This window comes from Trichechus manatus, unplaced genomic scaffold, assembly GCF_000243295.1.
Source record: "Trichechus manatus latirostris isolate Lorelei unplaced genomic scaffold, TriManLat1.0 scaffold00090, whole genome shotgun sequence".
Taxonomy (NCBI): Eukaryota; Metazoa; Chordata; class Mammalia; order Sirenia; family Trichechidae; genus Trichechus; species Trichechus manatus.
In genome coordinates, this window is record NW_004444026.1 from 4,144,320 (window position 1) to 4,158,878 (window position 14,559).

Genomic DNA, 14,559 nt, shown 5'->3' on the forward strand with positions numbered 1-14,559 from the left:
ACTGTGCATGTAGAAATTTTTGAAATAGTGTATCTTTGGCTATGTGTATTTTCACCAATAAAGAAAAGGTTGAGAAGTTAGAGGGTTGATATGTTGTGGGGTTGTTAACCAATGTCATAAAACAACATGTGTACTTCTGTTTCATGGAAACTGTTTGTTCTGTAAGACTTCACGTAAAGTACAATATAAAAAAAAAAAAGAATGATGTTGGCTGTTGATTTTATATAGATGCCTTTATTATGTTGAGAAATTTCCCTTCTCTGCCTGTTTTATTGAGAGTTTTTATCAAGCATGGGTGTTGGACTTTGTGGAATGCCCTTTCTGTATCAATTGAGATGGTCATGTGATTCTTTTCTTTTCTTTGTTTATGTGGTGGATTACGTTGATTGATTTTCTAATGTTGAACCATCCTTGCATACGTGGTATGAATCCTACTTGGTTGTGGTGTATTATTTTTGTGATATGATGCTGAATTCTGTTGGCTAGGATTTTGTCGAGAATTTTTGCATGTATATTCATGAGAGATATTGGTCTGTATCTTTTTTTTGTCGTGTCTTTGTCTGGTATCTTTGTTCTGGTGTCTTTGTTTGATATCAAGGTTGTGCTGGCTTCATAGAATGAATTTGGAAGTATCCCTTCCTTTTCCATGTTCTGAAATAATTTCAGTAGTACTAGTGTAAGCTTTTCTCTGAATGTTTTATAGAATTCTCCAGTGATTCCTTCTTTTTTGTGAGGAGTTTTTAAATTACCTTTTGAATCTCTTCTTTTGTTACAGGTTTATTTTGTTGTTCTACCTCTGTTTGTATTAGTTTAGGTAGGTAGTGTGTTTCTAGAAATTTATCCATTTCCAATAGGTTTTCAAATTTGTTGGAGTATAGTTTTTCATAATATTCTGTTAGGATCCTTTTTATTTCAGTTGGGTCTGTTGTAATGTCCCCCATTTCATTTCTTATTTGGGTTATTTGCATCCTCTCCTGTTTTTGTTTTGTCTGTTTGGCCAGTGGTTTGTTGATTTTGTTGATCTGTTCAAAGAGCTAACTTTTGGTTTTGTTGATTCTTTCTGTTGTTTTTGTATTCTCTATTTTATTTAGTTCTACTCCGATCTTTATTATTTTCTTTCTTCTAGTGGCTGTGAGCTTTTTTTTGCTGTTCTATTTGTTCAAGCTATGTAGTTAATGTTTTGATTTTGTCCCTTTCTTCTTGTTTGATGTGTGCATCTGTTGCTATAAATTGTCCTCTGAGGACTGCCTTTGCTGTGTCCCAGGGGTTTTGGTATGATGTGTTTTCATTCTCATTTGATTCTAGGAATTTTTTGATTCCATCTTTGATTTCTTCTATTACCCAATGGTTTGTAAGCAGGGTGTTATTCAGTTTCCATGTAACTGATTTTTTTTCCTTGTTCTTCCTGTTGTTAATTTCTACTTTGATGACATTATGATCAGAGAAGATACTTTGTATTATCTCAACATTTTGGATTTTGTTGAGGTTTGCTTGTGGCCTAAGATGTGGTCTATTCTGGATATTCCATGTGCTTTGGAAAAGAATGTGTACTTTGTAGCTGTTGGGTAGAGTGTTTTATATATGTCTATGAGTGCAAGTTGTCTGATTGTGGCCTTTAGATCTTCTGTATCTTGGTTGAATACCTTTCCAGATGTTCTGTCATTTATTGAGAGTGTTGTGTTGAAATCTCCAACTATTACAGTGGAACGGTTAATTTCTCTTTTCAGTGCTATTCAAATTTGTTTTATGTATTTTGGAGCCCTGTCATTGGGTGTGTAGATATTTATTATGGTTATGTCCTCATGACAGGTCATCCCTTTAATCATGATTTAGTGCCCTTCTTTGTCTTTTGTGGTAGATTTTGTTTTAAAGTCTATTTTATCTGAGATTAGTATTGCCACTCCTGCTCTTTTTAGTGGCTCTTTGCTTGGTATATTTTTTTCTGTCCTTTAGTTTTTAATAAATTTATGTTTTTGTTTCTAAGGTGTGTCTCTTGTGGACAGCATATTGATGCATCCTGTTTTTTTAATTCATCTGTCACTCTCTGTCTCTTTATGCATGCATTTAGGCCATTTACATTCAGTGTCATTATTGATAGGTGTGAGTTTATTGCAGTCATTTTGTAGTGCTTTTTTTTTGTAGTGCTGATGATTTCTTTGTTCCTCTTACTCTCCTGTGCTGAATTCCTTTTGTTTGTGGATTCCTTTTGAGGTCATCCAGGAAGCCTCAGATCGGCCAGCTGGGAAGTGGTGAAGGCCGAGGAGAGAGGAGAGGAAGGCAGGGTTGGGGGTTGGAAAGCGTGTCTTGCTGGTTATCTGGTGCTCTGTCTCCTGCTGGGAGCTCTGTGAATCTGCTTTCCCATATTCCCTGTCCACCTATCTCCAAGAGGAGTCCAAGATGGTGGATCTGTGCTGCATTAGCTGAGAAGGGACCTCGGCTCGTAACTCTCCACACTCTCTGTTTTCTGTCAGTTTCTTGTTCAATTCAGTGCTTTGTTGAGTTTTTTTCTCTCTTCATTTGAAGCTTAGGGTTCCAGGGTCGATGTTTGTTTCTTTTGTACTTAGTTTTTTTCTGGTCTTTGCTGTGGAGGGAGGGCGTGTTGCTTCTGTCTATAGCGCCATGTTGGCTCCACCTCCTAGCAGCCGTAACTTTTAACTACTATGTCACCAGGGCTCCTTATAAGCCCATATTTACTGTTAAAGGGCCACATATTGGGACTAATACTTGCATGTAAGATAATGTTGCATTGTGGAAAGGGTAAAGGCTTGTTTTCCCTTTTATTTTTAGAGCTTGGGCTTTGAAGTAGGGAAAATCCTGGCTTTATGATGTACAAGCTGGGCAAGTTTCTTAACATCCGTGAGCCTCATTTTCCCTGTTTGTAAAATGGGAATATTAACACATATGTCCATAGCAATGTTGTGGTGATTAAATGAGCTCATATGTAGCACAGAGCCCTGGTGGCACAGCAATTAAGAGCTATGGTGAGCTATAACCGCTAACAGAAAGGTCAGCAGTTCAAATCCACGAGCCGATTCTTGGAAACCCTATGGGGCAGTTCTACTCTGTCTTATAGGGTCGCTATGAGTCGGAATTGACTCGACAGCAACAGGTTTGGTTTTGGGATTTATATGTCACACAGCTAGCACAGGATGGCACATTGTAGGTGTGCAGCTGATGTTCTTTTCCTTTACTAGTAGAGGTATGTCCAGTTGAAACCACCCACTCTCCTTAGCATACCTGCAGTTCACGTCAGTGATTTTCCATGACGCCTACCCCTCTTCTGCCTCGATCTCTAGGGGGCTCTTGCCAGTGGTTCCACCTTCCTGTCTCTTTCCTTTTCCATTATTAGCTTCAGATGACTCCCTTCTGGGGCAGCATGATTCTTGGAACTGCTAAGGAAACATGTACTTCCCAGAGTCTGGGAGGAGAGTTTTAATAAGTTCTTTTATTAGGAAAAGAGGGAGGAGCTGAGCCCTCCTGTGGCTCTTACCCTGCAGTATGGCATTGTTAGTACCAGGATCTTAGGGGCTGGATAAGTGTGGATTGCTGTGTGTAGATTAAAAAAAAAAAAAAAAAACAAGAAAAAAACAGAATGTTCTATTCAAGTTGCTTGAGTGAGAAGTATAGATTAGATTATTAATGATCATATAGAGGTCTGAGCTGATGTTCTATTTGATTTCATTATTAAAACAAGTGTGATTTGGGACGACGTGGATTTTTTTCTCCCTTTTTACGTAGATGGCAAAGAATATTTAAGAATGTCAATACAGACCATGCCAGTGATTCAGCCTCCAAAGCCACCCCCTGCATGCTAAAAGACAGAAAAGAAAAATTAAGCAGTTGAGAATGTGAGCGTGGAAGCCAAATTATAAACTCATTTCTGCTCTTGGCCTGCCATAGGCTCTGAAGTAACATTATTTGTTGTCAAGGACGGAAAACAACTCAGATTTGAGTCCAAGTGATTATTCCACTTTGGCACTGCTGCCTTTCTGCCATCTGCAATTCCATTTAGACATAGATTAATTAGCCAGTCCGAGATGGAAGTCGATTGTGAGAGCAAAGCCAGAGGATGTAGCATCACGGACCCTGCTCTCAGTAGAGGGTACCACCTTGGGGTGTTGTTGTTGTTAGGTATGGTTGAGTAGATTCCAACTCATAGGGACCCTGTGTGAAAGAGTAGAACTACCCCAGAGGGTTTCCTAGGCTGTACTCTTTACTGGAGGAGATTGCCAGATCTTTCTCTTGCAGAGCTGCTGGGTGGGTTTGAACCACCAACCTTTTGGTTAGCAGCCAAATGCTTAACCGTTGTGCCTCCAGGGCTCCTTATACTTGAACAATAAAACCACATTAAACTGGGGTTAAGAGTGTGAATAGATTCTGAAGTTTTATAGTATTATATCTTATAATTCTACTGGCTTTGTTAATGTCAATGCATCAGAGAAAACCTTCAAACTTAGGTGAACCAATGAATGAAAATGTGACAGGTAGACTTTCCTTACCAGAGGGCAGTCCCTGTGGAGAGAGTTGGGCCGCGGGGGGCAGTAGTCTGCAGACCTGAGCAGCTTGTTCATTAGTCTTGACTTGGCTTTGTATAACCATTCTGGGTCTTTTTCATTCAGGCACATGGAATGGGAACAGCAGTATTATTTATTTGCCATTACTTGAATTATAAAGATAGAGTAAAAATCATACATGCTTGAGAAAGAGGACTCTGCATTAATAAATTCAAGTTAGGATTAACACTTCTTTAACAGGAAGGGGTTAGCCTCTTTCCGGAATGTTTCCCACTCACTTTTGATTCCAAAGCATTGTGCTTGTACCTCTTTTCCTTTCTTCTTTTATCTTACTTGAAGCATCTATTTCCTCCCATTAAATTTCTCAAAGGCAGGGATGGTGTGGGGCCCATTGTTATATCTCCCCGCCATGCCTAGCTGGAAACCTCACTCTGAATAACATGAGAGCAAGTGGCCAGCTGGGAAAGGGGCAGAGGCTGGATGTTTCCTGCCCTATGCGGAACGTGGCAGTGGTACCATCCAGCAGGACGTCCCCTCCCCCACAATTGCCCCGTCTGTATTCCTTGAGAAGTATCCCTGCTTGGGCAGCACGTGGCACACAGCGCCAGGAGCACCCCCCGCGCTGTCCCTGGGGCCCCCGAAGCTGCCCAGCTGCTGTCCAAGAGCAGCGGGCCAGGCTCCAGCCGTCCGGGGCGACGATGCAGCGAGCAGATTGAAACGCTGTCCTCAGCCGCGCCTGCCCGTTTCCACAACTCTGCGCACTGTTCTGGCTGCACACTGGGGTCTTTGATGATGCATCAGAGAGAGCTGGATTTTCTTGGCTGCCTCAAACCATTTCGAAGCTTGTGGATTCTTCCTTTCCCTCGGGGAAAACTTTTATGAGGATTTTCTATTTTTTAACATGTTATTCCATGGAATCATTTTTTTATTATTAAAGTGGTGGTGCTGAATGCGGTCCTTTCAGAGGCGGGCAGCACTTTAACTCCTGACCCTAACCTGGAAGCCCACGTGTGACTTGAGTGGCTGTGAAGCCCTGGAAGCAAATGCGCAAGTTAGGAAGGCAGGACCTTGGCTGCAGCGCACTTTTCTTCTTTGCTAAGTTGCCTTTTTGTTTGTGTGGAAGTTACTTACTTGGCTTTGCTTTTACAGACACTTCAACATGGCTGTCTCTATTTTAAACCTTGGTTATGTTTTTACAAACATTTTGCGTTTTATTTATTAAAATAGGGAGGGGAAAATACCATCCTGCTTTTTGGGGTAATACTTCAGGGAATTGTATTTTGTATCCTAAGTAATTTATACTTTTACCATTTTGTAATAACACCTAAGTTTAAGATGTGGAAATTTACGGGGATTACCTCCTTATTTTTATTTTGTATTTTAGATTCCTTTCAAGTTCAAGGAGAGAAGCCAAGGTAATTTTTTACCCATCGGAGGAATGATATAGCTCCATCCTGACCATCTTTTCTTACATTTCCGGGTAAGTGAGTCTGTTAATCATAAATTGTATAAGAATGGACCTTTGCATGATCTGACTTGTGTTCAACATTCTGGGTGTGTTTTAAATACGTTGAATTTCATTTTACTTTCAGTAGTTTGATTAGTAGCAAATTATTATTTCAAGATGTAAATACCTTTTTAAAGTAATACAGTTACTTGGCTGCTTTGAAACTTTCTGTTCACTTTTTAAAGCCTGATATCTATATTAAACTTGACCAACTTTTTCAGAATTTATCTCTTCTCGAAGTGGCAAGTGACTTTAATAGAGTACCTGGAAGAACTTCATACTTCTTTTCAAAATATGTGCAGTAAAATAGGAACATTTGTTCTCCTGCTGGAAATTGTGACAGAATATTAAGCTTCTAAGATATTCAGCTAGGAATGAAATGGGTGCTACAAAGTAATTATTTGAATAACATGATTTCAAAAATTGTAGAATGATTTTCCTGTCTTTCTTTCTTTGTTGAAACTGATAACATTTTAAGGTTGTACTTGCTAGAACTCTTCGAGAGTAGTACCCTAATGGATTATATGGTTCATTGCAGTCTGAGGACAAATGCAGATCTCTGGAACGTTGTTTTATTCTTGCTCTTGTAACCAGTAATTTTGAGTTTCTCTGCAAGAAGATATTTTATTACATCTGACAAGATTAAACATAAAAAACAGCAACAAAAACCTGCAAACCAGGAATCTTAGGGACATTATTAATGTTGAAATGCAGAAGTATGAAATGGGAAGTTGTATATATGATTCCTGTCTTTCACAGAAGGAACTCTGGTGGCGCAGTGGTTAAAACACTCAGCTGCTAACCAAAAGGTCGGCAGTTCGAACCCACAAGCCACTCCACGGGAGAAAGACATGGAAATCTGCTTCCGTAAAGATTTACAGCCTTGGAAACCCTGTGGGGGCAGTTGTACTGTCAGAGTGTCTCTGTGAGTTGGAATTCGACTCGATGGCAGTGGCTTGGTTTTGTTTATCTTTAGCAGAGCAAACTGTTTTTAGTTTTTCTAGAAATGATTCAACAGACATGAAAATGAATGTAAGTAAGCTGCCCTCAGCATGTACATATCTTCAAGGAGCTTCCTCTACCCTCACTCTCCATGTAACAAATTTCTATAGAGGTTTTGTTCATGATTTCTCATGTTTTTGTCTTTACCTTTGTTATGCTGATTAAGATAAAAGAGTGTACTCAGAGGAGTCGATTTGATTTTGAACTACCTTGGACTAAAACAATAGGGTGTGTGGAGTTTAAAAGGGATTGCATTTGAGTTACTAATAATAGAAAAATGAAAACAATCATGGTCAAAAGTTAATAACACAAACAAAAAAATAACTGAAGAATAATTCCTCACAGATCCTTTTCTGAGTAGAGGTAAAGTGACTAAGAGGCCTAAGTGATTCAGGGCCAACTTGAGGGGCATGTGGAGTTATTCTCATCTTGCTTCTTGTGATGTTTAATGTTTTTGAGATTCCCCGGATGATGCAAAAGAGAACAACGTCATTAGAACACCATGTAGACCGTAATTATTAAACCTTGAGATAATATTTGAAAAGAGTCAAAGTAAACTTCACGAAATAGAGAAGCAATCTAAAGGTGATTAAGTGGGCAAATGCAAAATTAGAGGAAATTTATGCTCTAAAATTCAGCCATTGGAGTACGAGATGGGGGATGCTTGGGTGGCAGTAGAGCGGAGCTGTACAGCATGAGCTAGATTTTAGTGACAGTCAGAGTGCTGTTTGTTGAATCCCTGTGCAGAGATGGGGTTTGCCAGCGGAGCCCAGAGACCTCCCAGGGGAGCATTAGCTTAGAAAAGTTTCCCAGAGCCTACTCCTTGCCTTTATAGGCTCAGAGGCTTGAAAATCCTTTGACAGTGGACCTTTACTGACCCCTAAGAAACGAAAGTGTATATTGGGAAGAGAAGTAATGGTTTTTATTCTCACTCCGGTAGCCAAATACACTATACCAGTGCATGCGTGGTGATTATGGAATCCATGCAAGGAGAGTTACTTGTTTGATTCAAATATTGAATAGCATTAGGCTATCAAAGTTTTGCAGTAGGGATATACTGTGTATTAAACATCTCCTTCATAGAACATGTTCCACCCACTATTTCCTTCTCAGGGAAGTTACTGCCAACCCTATTTTCACCCCCATTCATAGCCTGTCACAGCTCATGGATGTATATTTCCTGCCTCGTCCTATCTTGAAATATATCCACATTTCTACACATCCTTCCCTCTTGTCAAGGAAAAAGGCATGCTACTGTCTTGTGGTGCCCCCTGCCCTTTCCTCTGACCTATACTCTTGGATCTAGCCTCTCCCATGTCCTGGTCTTCTGGTAGCTGTCCTGCCCACTCCCTCCTCAAATCTCTGTGAGGTCTTGAAGCTTCCAGATCTCTTGCCTGTGTTCGTCTTCACACTCTTCTTCTGCCTGGAATATTTTCCTCCTCACTACTCCCTAGGGAATGTCCACTCATCCTTCAAAACTCATCTCAAAAACAGTCCCTACTGTGAAGTATTCCTGTAGAGGTATCTCCAGAATTTAGGACAACACTTGGCTCTTACGAGGCATTGAATACAAGTTTGTTGAATGGAATGAGTGAGTGATTGAGTAAGTAAATGAAAGAATGAATAGGGATGTGTGGTACCTGGAACCTGCCTCCTCTTATTGCCGTAGCATCTTCCAGATACTTCTGTTTTGGCACTTTTCATTGCATTGCAATTATTGTTTACATGATGGTCTCCTGCACTCATTCCTGAGCAGGGCACAGACCTTTCCTCTCTCATTTTAGTGGTCTGGCTCCTACTGTAGTGTGTGTTGCTGTTGTTGTTGTGTGCTGTCAAGTCCATTTAGACTCAGCAACCCTATATGACAGAGTAGAACTGCTCCATAGGGTTTCCTAGGCTGTAACCATCTTTACAGGAGCAGATCGCCAGGTCTTCTCTCCCATAGAGCGGTAGGCTCGAACTGCTGACCTTTCGGTTAGCAGCCAAGCGCTTAACCCTTGCGCCACCAGGGCTCCTAATGTAGTGTGCAGGGGATATCAATTCTAGTTGTAGACACCTAGCATTATTCCTAGGTGTCCTTGTTCTTTGCAGTTTGACAAGGCCATGAAACATGACGACTAAATAGCATATAATGGAAACTGATTCAATGTTTTTTTGGAATGAACCAGGTGTTATAAATAAATATTGTTGTTGTTAGGTGCTGTCCTGTCTGTTCCGACTTATAGCGACCCTGTGTACAATGGAACAAAACACTGCCTGGTCCTGCGCCATCCTCACAATTGTTGCTGTGGTTCAGCCCATCATTGCAGCAACTGTGTCAGTCCATCTTGTTGAGGGTCTTCCTCTCTTTTGCTGACCCTCTACTTTACCAATCACTATCTCCTTCTCCAGGGACTTGGACTTGTCCCTCCTAATAACATGTCCAAAGTACATGAGACAAAGTCTTGTCATCCTTGCTTCCAAGGAGCATTCTGGCTATACTTCTTCCAAGACAGATTTGTTCATTCTTCTGGCAGTCCACAGTATATTCAATATTATTCGCCAACACCGTAATTCAAAGGCATCAATTCTTCTTCACTCTTCCCTATTCATTGTCCAGCTTTCACATGCATATGAGGCGATTGAAAATACCATGGCTTGGGTCACACTTAAAAGAGGTCTTTTGCAGCAGATTTGCCCAATGTAGTATGTCGTTTGATTTCTTGTCTGCTACTTCCATGGGCATTGATTGTGGACCCAAGTAAAATGAAATCCTTGACAACTTCAATATTTTCTCTGTTTGTCATGATATTGCTTATTGGTTCAGTCGTAAAATTGTATATATGTGTATATACATTATATAATGTAACTTGACAAGTTACTCATATTTGAAAAACCAGAGAATTAAGTAGAGCAGTTTTTACTTCATAAAGTGGACTTCTTTTGGACATGTTTTAGACTTTTAAATATTTTCATTCGATGGAGTGAGGTGTGACACAAAGTCTGTAAGCGTTTAATGAGTGTCAGCTTTTATCTACTTCTACGTTTTAATTTATACTCCAGAGCCACAGTTTCATTTCAGCAGACTAAGGCAGCTCCAGGCAGGACCGGGAGATGCACACTGGCACGAGAATGGGTATCCATTGACGGTTGCCTTCTAGGGGACTTTCATTTCTTCCTATTGATTGACACTTAATTAGACCTTATTTCTTGTTGTTCCTATTATGTTTTGGGGCTCTGCTTGTTTGGTTCCCTTTTCATTGAGTTGGTGTCTTGTCTCCAAGCTTCAACTACAGCTTCTTACCTCCGCATCTCATGCCTTGTCTGCAGAGCCTTCTCCTTCCTATTTCTCCTCCTTACTCTTGTTCCTTCTCTGAGGCTCAGCTCAGGGAAGCCTTTCCTGACCCCCAGCCTAGGGGGTGCATCTCTCTCTCACCTCATTCCCCCATTGTTTAGAATTATTTATCTAATATATGTTTGTCCTTAGACCCTCATTGCCCTCAAAGGAGGCACTGTCTGCATTTTCAGCATCAAGCATATGTTTGTTCACATTCGTATTCCTAAGCAATGTTGGAATGAACTTCTGCTATATGAAAACCCTCATTAGATCCAGACATTGTCAGCATTTTTATTCCTTCAACACTTGATGTTGTACCTGCCTTTCCCTGGCCTCCTTCTTTCTTTTTAACTATTGTATTTTCTGGACGTGAGGGATTTGAACCCAGGCACTCTGACTCCAGCAGCCTTATCTGCTTAGTTAAATTAATTTTTAAAAAAGTAAGTCAAAGTCCTTGCTATAAAAGGGATAATTACCTTTTTTCATTGTGGTAAATATGTATATGTAACAAAGCATTTGCTATTTTAAAATTCTTCACATATACAATTGGGTGACGTTGGTTATGATTATCATGTTGTGCAAGCATCACAGGATAATTACCTTTTTTTACTGTTGTAAAAATATATGCAAAATGACAATTGCCAATTTAACATTTTTCATGCGTGCAGTTTAGTGACATCAGTTACAATAATCGAGTTGTGCTGCCATCACCAATATCTGTTTCCACATTTTCACCATAAACGGAAACTCATTGCTTCCTAGACAATGATTCCCCCTTTCGCTCTTCCTCCCACCACTGGTAGCTACCAATAAACTTTAGTCTCTATACATTTGCCTATTCTAGATATTTTATATGAGTCATATCGTACAATATTTGTCCTGTTGTGATTGACTTACTTTACTCAGCATAATGTTGTCAAGGTTCATCCATGTTGTAGCATTTATTAGGACTTCATTTCTTTTCATGCCTGATAATATTCCATTGTATGTATATACCATGTTTAGTTTATCCATTCATGCTTTGATGGACATTTAGGTTCTTTCCACCTTTTGACTATTGTGAATAATGCTGCAGTGAACATTGGAATATGTGTGTCTGTTTGTGTTGCTGCTTTCAAGTCTCTTGGGTATATAGTTAGGAGTGGAATTGCTGGGTCATAAGTTTTACTTTTTGAGAAATCTGCAAACAGTTTTCCACAGCGACTGTAGCATTTTGCGTTCCCATCAGCAATGGATAAAGATTCCAATTTCTCAGCATCCTCCTCAACATTTGTTTTAATCTTGGCCATCCTAGGGGAGATGAAGTGGATTCTCATTGTGGTTTTGATTTGTATCTAATGGCTAATCATGCTGAACATGTTTTTACGTGCTTGTTGGCCATTTTTTCTTCTTTGGTGAAATATCTATTCATATCCTTTGCCCATTTTTTTAAATTGGGTTGTTAGTCTTCTGTTGTTAAGTTGTAGGAGTTCTTTATGTATTCTGAATAGTAAATCCTTATCCAACATGTGGTTCCCAGATTTTTTCTCCCAGTTTGTAGGTTGTCTCTTCACTTTTAAAGTCCTTTGTGGAACGAAAGTTTTTGATTTTGATGAAGTCTGATTTATCTATTTTGTCTTTTGTTGCTGCTTTTGATGTCAGATCTAAGAATCCATTGTTAAAAGCTAGGTCCGGAAGCAATAGCCCTGTATTTTCTTTGATGAGTTTTATGGTTTTAACTTCTTTTGTTCAGGTCCTTGATCAATTCTGAGTTAACTTTTGTGTATGGTGTGAGTCTGAGTCCAGCTTCATTCTTTTGTATGTGGATATACAGTTGTCCTAGCACAATTTATTAAACAGGCTATTCTTTCCCCATTGCATGGACTTAGCATCCTAGTCAGAAATCGATTGACTGTAGATGTATGAGTTTTATAATTTTCATTGTATAAGTCTTCACATCCCTGGTTGAATTTATTCCTAGGTATTTTATTCTTTTAGATGGTATTGTAAATTGAATTGTTTTCTTAATTTTCTTTTCAGTTTGCTCATTCCTGGTGTATAGAAATCCAGCTGATTTTTATGTATTAACCTTGTACCATGTAACTTAGCTGAATTTCTTTATTAGCTCTAGAAGCTTTCCTGTGAATTCTTTGGGATTTTTTATATATAGGATTATATCATCTGCGAATAGGGGTAGTTTTACTCCTTCCTTTCTGATGTGGGTACCTTCTGTTTCTTTTTGTTGCCTTATTACTCTGGCTAAGACTTCTAGTACAATATTGAATAGAAGTGTTGAGACCAAGTATCCTTGTATAGGATAATCACCTTTTAAAAGTTAAATAAAATCAGTGGAATTTAATTATGAGACTTTACCATCCAAATCAGCTAGCTGAAGTCAATCCTGATACTTTTTCTTATACTGGGAAGTTCAAAGAGATCCTTGATGTGGATCCTATCTCTTTCCTTTACTAACTATGTGACCTGGGAGAAGTTAATTAATGTCTCTGATCTTGAGATTTTTGCCATGCTTATTTATCACTTTTTAAGTATATTATCCTTCTGAGTTTTTTTACGTTGCCTTTACACAGATTTTTAATGACTTTTGATTTAAAAACTATATTATGTAATTAAAAAAATTTATATTGGTAAAATCCTTGAAATTTAATGGTGGCACAAGATTTAAGTGCTTGGTTGCTAACCAGAATGTTGGTGGTTAGAACCCACCCAGCAGATCTGTGGAAGAAAGACCTGGCAATCTGCTTCCACGATTACAGCCAAGAAAACCCTGTGGGGCGGTTCTGCTCTGTCACACGGGGTCACTATAAGTTGGAATCAACTTGTTGGCACCCAACAACATCTCTCGCCTATATTTGCAGTTAAAATCTGTTTCACAGTTACTGATTTCCTCACCTGTTTTTCTACCGCAAATGTATTAGAAGCTTATTGCTCATCCAGAAATACTTGTATGACATGTCAAAATTACTTTTATGATTAAGAGCAGAAATGTTTGTTCTGTCACAGGCAGAGGGCATGACACACTCCAGCGTTTATTTGATTGCTCTTGACGAGTCAGCTACTTCAGTCATTTTTTTTTTTTTTTCCATCATACTAATGGACCTTTCGTGTGGAAACTCAAGGCTCTAAAACAGTAAATAACACTCTGGTGCGTGAAAGAGCGAAATTTCATAACGTTCAGCTGACACTTAGGAAACAGTTGTTTTTACTCAAAGACTCTGACCCACTATGTGATATCTTTGCCGAAGAATTTAAAACTAAACTTGAATCACCCTAGGAACATGTTAGCTGAGAAGGGAAGGCAAGAATCTGATAGAATTGGGTATAAAAATTTGAGATGAGAGTAGGGATGAAAATTAGTGAGTGGAAGGTGGGCTAAAGAAAGGATTATAACCTTCTGGAAACTTCCAGCTCAGTTATTACTCAGATTTTTTAACATTATAAACATGATCATATAGTCAGAATTACTAGAAAAAATAAAATTCTTCTCTACTCCAAGGCAAGTATCTAATCCAAGTTTGTACTTTTAACTTTTTTTTCTAAAGTTCTTTAAAAAATATATGGTAATTATAAATATTAGTTAATGTTTACATTTCAACATTTTAATAAAGACTTGTATATTTTCAGCTAAACAACAACAAAAACATATATTGAGACCTACTATGTGTTAGGCTTCAAATGCACTTCGTGGTTATTAAGTGCCCGTTCTTGTACTGGAACCCAGTCCTTGGTGAAGTTCTTAATCATCTGCAGAAAATGAGGGGAAGCAAAGGTAGTTTCTTTCAAGGAGCTGATATTCACTTTAAAGGAATATTCTTTATTTTGAGATTCTGGCCCATTTTTCTTGTTTATTAAAATTTAAAATGTTATTTCTTTAAGGTATAATGATAATTGTTTAAGAAAATTTTATTTCTTGCGAAAATCAAATGTTGGATTTTTTTAGTATTCTTGATTGCAAGAAATGGCACTCATCTAGGCTAACTTAAGCAGGAAAGGAATCTACAGGAAGAATGTCTCATAGCTCACAGAATTGACCAGAAGGGTGGAGAACCAGGCTTGGAAACAGGCAGGAAACAAGGGAGGCCAGGCAGCAGGAAAGCCAATGGGGGTCACACAGTGGCCTCATTAGGATGCCACCACTGGTAATTCTGCTGCCACCCACCACTGGACAACATTGCTGCTTAGTCTTTGCATGAAGATTTAAAGTCCCAGGTGGAAACATCCAA

The 14,559-nt window shown here is 39.0% G+C and overlaps 1 protein-coding gene across 1 annotated transcript in view; it reads left to right on the forward strand.

Annotated features, from left to right (window-relative positions):
- The window catches only part of CSGALNACT1 (chondroitin sulfate N-acetylgalactosaminyltransferase 1), a 329,362-nt gene that overhangs the window by 118,983 nt on the left and 195,820 nt on the right, over positions 1 to 14,559 (forward strand). Inside the window, exon 2 of the mRNA XM_023736698.1 lies at positions 5,899 to 5,994. The gene's annotated coding sequence lies outside the window, so the exon portion shown is untranslated. The remainder of the gene's footprint in view (positions 1 to 5,898; positions 5,995 to 14,559) is intronic.